Here is a 7,017-nt window from a genome sequence, read left to right as displayed (position 1 = left end):
ATTTATCTTGCTCCATTGCACCCCAATATCTCTACTTGCACATTCATCTTCTGCACATCTACCGTTCCAGTGTTCAATTGCTGTATTGTAATTACTTCGCCACCATGGCCTATTTATTGCCTTACTTCCCTTATCTTACCTCATTTGCACACACTGTATATAGTCTTTTTCTACTTTATTATTTACTGTATGTTTGTTTATTCCACGTGTAACGCTGTGCTGTTGTATGTGTCGAACTGCTTTGCTTTATGTTGGCCAGGTCGCAGTTGTAATTGAGAACTTGTTCTCAACTAGCCTACCTGGTTAGATAAAGGTGAAATAAAACATGTAAATTAAATACAAAAAAGTGTGTCTGTGAAAGGCTTGGTCATGAGGGAAAATGCATTTTTCGGACGCAAACTCAATTTCCTTGGTGCACTGGAGAGACCCCACTTTAAAACCCAGGTCATGAAGCTCTTTTGTCCCATGCTATCCCTACTGCACCTCTCACTCTGGTTTAGGGAGGGTGAGCCCAGATTGAAGGATCTTGACAACCCAAATAGATGGAATGGAATCTGTGTGAAGTATATAACACTCCCGGTCTGTCCTACTGTGGACCCCCTTCATCATTTTTTTTTTAGATATCCTTAAAAATAACTGCTGTGTATTACAGATGGTCAAGTTCCCTAAGTACTGGAAATTCCTGAAGCAAATAGTGAGGGCCTCAGGTTGAGGCCAGGCATTTGTGGAGGTCAAAGAAAAAGTCCATACAGGGCCCCTGCACAACAATACTCAAGGCTCCTGAATCCATGGACCAGACCTATCCCAACACAGACTTTCCCAATGACACGGGGGTGACCTTGACCTCAGTCTAACACAGGTCTGACCTTGACCTCAGTCTAACACAGTGCTGACCTTGACCTCAGTCTAACACAGTGCTGACCTTGACCTCAGTCTAACACAGTGCTGACCTTGACCTCAGTCTAACACAGGTCTGACCTTGACCTCAGTCTAACACAGTGCTGACCTTGACCTCAGTCTAACACAGTGCTGACCTTGACCTCAGTCTAACACAGTGCTGACCTTGACCTCAGTCTAACACAGTGCTGACCTTGACCTCAGTCTAACACAGGTCTGACCTTGACCTCAGTCTAACACAGTGCTGACCTTGACCTCAGTCTAACACAGTGCTGACCTTGACCTCAGTCTAACACAGTGCTGACCTTGACCTCAGTCTAACACAGTGCTGACCTTGACCTCAGTCTAACACAGTGCTGACATTGACCTCAGTCTAACACAGTGCTGACCTTGACCTCAGTCTAACACAGTGCTGACCTTGACCTCAGTCTAACACAGTGCTGACCTTGACCTCAGTCTAACACAGTGCTGACCTTGACCTCAGTCTAAACCTCTGAGTTGGCCCTATTTGTTGCCTTTTGGTCTAGGGAAACCCATTGCGGAAGCCTGGTGTTGAAGCCTGTTGTGGAAGCCTGGTGTGGAAGTCCGGTGTATAAGCCCGGTGTGGAAGCCCATTGTGGATGCCCGTTGTGGAAGCCCGGTGTGGAAGCCCGGTGTGGAAGCCCGGTGTGGAAGCCCGGTGTGGAAGCCTGTTGTGGAAGCCTGGTGTTGAAGCCTGTTGTGGAAGCCCGTTGTGGAAGCCCGGTGTGGAAGCCCGGTGTGGAAGCCCGGTGTGGAAGCCCGGTGTGGAAGCCTGTTGTGGAAGCCTGGTGTTGAAGCCTGTTGTGGAAGCCCGTTGTGGAAGCCTGGTGTGGAAGTCCGGTGTATAAGCCCGGTGTGGAAGCCCGTTGTGGAAGCCCGGTGTGGAAGCCCGGTGTGGAAGCCTGTTGTGGAAGCCTGGTGTTGAAGCCTGTTGTGGAAGCCCATTGTGGAAGCCCGGTGTGGAAGCCCATTGTGGATGCCCGTTGTGGAAGCCCGGTGTGGAAGCCCGGTGTGGAAGCCCGGTGTGGAAGCCCGGTGTGGAAGCCTGTTGTGGAAGCCTGGTGTTGAAGCCTGTTGTGGAAGCCCGTTGTGGAAGCCCGGTGTGGAAGCCCGGTGTGGAAGCCCGGTGTGGAAGCCCGGTGTGGAAGCCTGTTGTGGAAGCCTGGTGTTGAAGCCTTTTGTGGAAGCCCGTTGTGGAAGCCTGGTGTGGAAGTCCGGTGTATAAGCCCGGTGTGGAAGCCCATTGTGGATGCCCGTTGTGGAAGCCCGGTGTGGAAGCCCGGTGTGGAAGCCTGTTGTGGAAGCCTGGTGTTGAAGCCTGTTGTGGAAGCCCATTGTGGAAGCCTGGTGTGGAAGCCCGGTGTGGAAGCCTGTTGTGGAAGCCTGTTGCGGAAGCCTGGTGTTGAAGCCTGTTGTGGAAGCCCGTTGTGGAAGCCTGGTGTGGAAGTCCGGTGTATAAGCCCGGTGTGGAAGCCCATTGTGGATGCCCGTTGTGGAAGCCCGGTGTGGAAGCCTGTTGTGGAAGCCTGTTGCGGAAGCCTGGTGTTGAAGCCTGTTGTGGAAGCCTGTTGTGGAAGCCCGGTGTGGAAGCCCGGTGTGGAAGCCTGTTGTGGAAGCCTGGTGTGGAAGTCCGGTGTATAAGCCCGGTGTGGAAGCCCATTGTGGATGCCCGTTGTGGAAGCCCGGTGTGGAAGCCCGGTGTGGAAGCCCGGTGTGGAAGCTCGGTGTGGAAGCATGGTGTAGCCTCGGCTCTGCAGCATCGTTTGTCATGGTAGTGAGGGGCCTGGTAGAACTGAGTATGTTAGCTGTATAGAGGTCCACTGTCGGGGAGAGAGAGTGATGCTTCAGGCAGGCAGACAGGCCACGTTAGTCAGACTTCCGCTGTTGAAAGAGACTTTAGCATGTTGTTGGTTATGACAAGCTGGCCCTGTAATATGGCCCAGATAGAGTGGCTAAGTAACCCCAGACTAAGGGGGTTGATGTCTGTGGGGCATTCCAAAAGGAACTACAACTCCTATTCATTCATATTTGGCCCGATCATGGCTTCTATGGCCCAGGTTCTAGATTGCATAAAACACTACACATTTCATCAACGAAGAAGCCGGTGTGGTAGTTGGTTGTAACTATCTTTGTCTACCAGGTCATTGTTTAACCTAGTCTGTCAAATGATCAGTTATCATAGTACCTGAATGGCTGTACTGTAAGTCCTGTGACAGGGACGTACACCTCTCCCTCATCCATCTCTCCCTCATCATCACTGGAGCGAGGGAGGCCTTCATCCATTGCCCGCTAATTAAAAGAGCTCCATTGTCACGTAGACAAGCTGCTGCTCTCCTCTATGTGGCAGCTCAGATCAGATGACTGTGATGACAGGTGATGGTGGAGTGGAGCCAAAGAGCCAGGGGGCAGTGGGGTGACCTCGGGAGGGGGGGGGGGGTTCTACGCTCAACACCTGTTTTCTGAAACCAGAAACCCTTACGATCTACCTGGATCATCTGGACTCACCTGCACACATACACAGCACCGCCCCTCCTGACTACAAAGTTCATGTCCTAAACAGACATTTTACAGTGTCTTGAAAAATGTTTTAGTTAAAGAATGCAATACATTTATTGGATTCACATTCTCATACTGCATAGCAACATAGACTAGCAATACACTCTTACTGATTACTACTTCAGCCACTTTCAGAAAAATACTAATCACTGGTCACATACTAAGAGCTAAAGAAACACACTCATTTGGAAAGAAATAAAAAAGTGCCATACCTGTGTTATTTCTGAGTCTGTGGCCTGAGTTTAAAACAGTCATAGCTAGTACATGCTTCCCAGAAAGACCCCTCGGGACATTCATCTGTCATTATAACAAGCCCTAGCTTAACATAGAACAGCGGAGTGGGGGAACGAAAGAATGAAAGAGTGGAGAACCCCCTCAGGGTGAGTGTAGTGGGTGATCTGAAAGTGATGTTGGATAAACAAATACCATGTCATATGTTACAGGGTGTGTGTGTGTGTGTGTGTGTGTGTGTGTGTGTGTGTGTGTGTGTGTGTGTGTGTGTGTGTGTGTGTGTGTGTGTGTGTGTGTGTGTGTGTGTGTGTGTACGTCGTTGGATAAACACACACAAAGCTACATGTTAAGGCTGTATCAGGTTGCCTGACATGTTCAGTATTAAACCCCAACAGATTGACACACACACACACACACACACACACACACACACACACACACACACACACACACACACACACACACACACACACACACACACACACACACACACACACACACACACACACACACACACACACACACACACACACACACACACACACACTCACACACACACACACACACACAGGGCTAGCTTCAACCACACCTGCTTTCCCCCCATTGGCCTCAGTTCAGATTTATCATGGCATTGACTCCAGCCATACATACAGTGCTTTCGGAAAGTATTCAGACCCATTGACTTTTTCCACATTTTGATAGTTTACAGCCTTATTCTAAAATGGATAACAAAAAATGATCTTCAACAATCTAAACACAATACATAATAATGACAAAGCGAAAACAGGTTGGTAGAATATTTTAGGAAATGTACTACAAATAAACAACAGAAATACCTTATTTACATAAGTATTCAGACCCTTCGCTATGATAAATTGAGCGGCGTTGCATCCTGTTTCCATTAATCACCCTTGAGATGTTTCTACAACTTGATTGGAATCCAACTGTGGTAATTTCAATTGATTTGCCATGATTTGGAAAGGCACACACCTTTCTATATAAGATCCCACAGTTGACAGTGCATGTCAGAGCAAAAACCAAGCCATGAGGTCGAAGGAATTGTCCGTAGAGGTCCAAGACAGGATTGTGTCGAGGCACAGATCTGGGGAAGGGTACCAAAAAATATATAAAAAAATTATTGAATGTCCCCAAGAACACAGTGGCCTCTATCATTTTTATATGGAAGACGTTTGGAATCAACAAGACTCTTCCTACAGTTGGCCACCCGGCCAAAATGAGCAATCGTGGGAGAAGGGACTTGGTCAGGGAGGTGACCAAGAACCCGATGGTTACTCTGACAGAGCTCTAAAGTTCCTCTGTAGAGATGGGAGAATCTTCCATAAGGACAACCATCTCTGCAGTACTCTACCAATCAGGCCTTTATGGTAGAGTGGCCAGAGGGAAGCCACTCCTCAGTAAAAGGCACATGACAGCCCACTTGGAGTTTGCCAAAAGGCACCTAAAGACTCTCAGACCATGAGAAACAAGATTCTCTAGTCTGATGAAACCAAATCTGAATTCTTTGGCCTGAATGTCAAGCGTCACGTCTGGAGGAAACCTGGCATAATCCGTATGGTGAAGCATGGTGGAGGCAGAATCAAGCTGTGGGGATGTTTTTCAGCGGCAGAGACTGGGAGACTAGTCAGGATCGAGGCAAAGATGAACGGAGAAAAGTAAAGCGCAGGGGCGAAGGTTCACCTTCCAACAGGACAACGGCCCTAAGAACACAGCCAAGACAATGCAGGAGTGGCTTCGGGACAAGTTTCTGAATTTCTTTGAGTGGCCCAGCCAAAGCCCAGACTTGAACCCGATCGAACATCTCTGGAGAAACCTGAAAATAGCTGTGCAGCGACACTCCTCATCCAACCTGATAGAACTTGAGAGAATCTGTAGAGAAGACTGAGAAACTCCCCAAATACAGGTGTGCCAAGCTTGTAGTGTCATACCCAAGAAAACTCGTCTGTAAACACTGCCAAAGGTGCTTCAACAAAGTACTGAGTAAAGGGTCTGAAAACTTATGTAAATGTAATATTTTCTTTTTAATAAATTAGCACAAAAAAAGGGTATTGTGTGTAGATAGATGAGAGGAAAAAACAATTTAATACATTTTGGAATAAGGCTGTAACCTAACAAAATGTGGAAAAAGTCAAGGGGTCTGAATACTTTCCGAAGGCACCATCGTATTGTCCCATGTCGTTTTGAAACATGCATTCATCATTCCATATGGTATGTGGGGTTATGTAATGTTGCTTCCTCCTGGAGCCGCTTTATAAGTATTTCTGTTTATCAAATATATTGATTCATTTCATATTGATTAATTTCATTTATGCTCCAACTCCACCAATGTCCAGTGTACATGTCTGGAGTCATGTATTGAGGCCACCTTACAGTAAACAACTTATAGTATTCCCACAAACCCTACTCTGCCATGTCGACTCCGTAACATATTATTTCGACCCACCTGCCACACTTCTAAACTAACACATTACCCCGAGCCACCTGCCCCCAAGGCCCACCTGACCCCACAGCCAGCTCAGCTAATGAATAATTACTAATTGAGGCACTGACTTTTCTTCTGGCCTGTTTGTATGTTGCCCCTTTGTGCAGCACTTTGGCGTTCTGAAGGCACTAAATATTGATAACCTCCAATGCCTTGGGGAACTTTCTGTGTGTTTGGAGTTTAGCTGTGTACAGAGTGGGAGTCTGGGGTTTGTTTGGAGTCTAGCTGTGTACAGAGTGGAAGTCGGGGGTTTGTTTGGAGTCTAGCTGTGTACAGAGTGGAAGTCGGGGGTTTGTTTGGAGTCTAGCTGTGTACAGAGTGGGAGTCTGGGGTATGTTTGGAGTCTAGCTGTGTACAGAGTGGAAGTCTGGGGTTTGTTTGGAGTCTAGCTGTGTACAGAGTGGAAGTCGGGGGTATGTTTGGAGTCTAGCTGTGTAAAGAGTGGGATTCTGGGGTTTGTTTGGAGTCTAGCTGTGTACAGAGTGGAAGTCAGGGGTTTGTTTGGAGTCTAGCTGTGTACAGAGTGGAAGTCGGGGGTTTGTTTGGAGTCTAGCTGTGTACAGAGTGGAAGTCTGGGGTTTGTTTGGAGTCTAGCTGTGTACAGAGTGGAAGTCGGGGGTTTGTTTGGAGTCTAGCTGTGTACAGAGTGGAAGTCGGGGGTTTGTTTGGAGTCTAGCTGTGTACAGAGTGGAAGTCGGGGGTTTGTTTGGAGTCTAGCTGTGTACAGAGTGGAAGTCGGGGGTTTGTTTGGAGTCTAGCTGTGTACAGAGTGGAAGTCTGGGGTTTGTTTGGAGTCTAGCTGTGTACAGAGT

This window comes from Salvelinus alpinus, chromosome 3 (assembly GCF_045679555.1).
Source record: "Salvelinus alpinus chromosome 3, SLU_Salpinus.1, whole genome shotgun sequence".
NCBI classification, from domain to species: Eukaryota; Metazoa; Chordata; class Actinopteri; order Salmoniformes; family Salmonidae; genus Salvelinus; species Salvelinus alpinus.
This window is presented reverse-complemented; position numbering follows the sequence as displayed.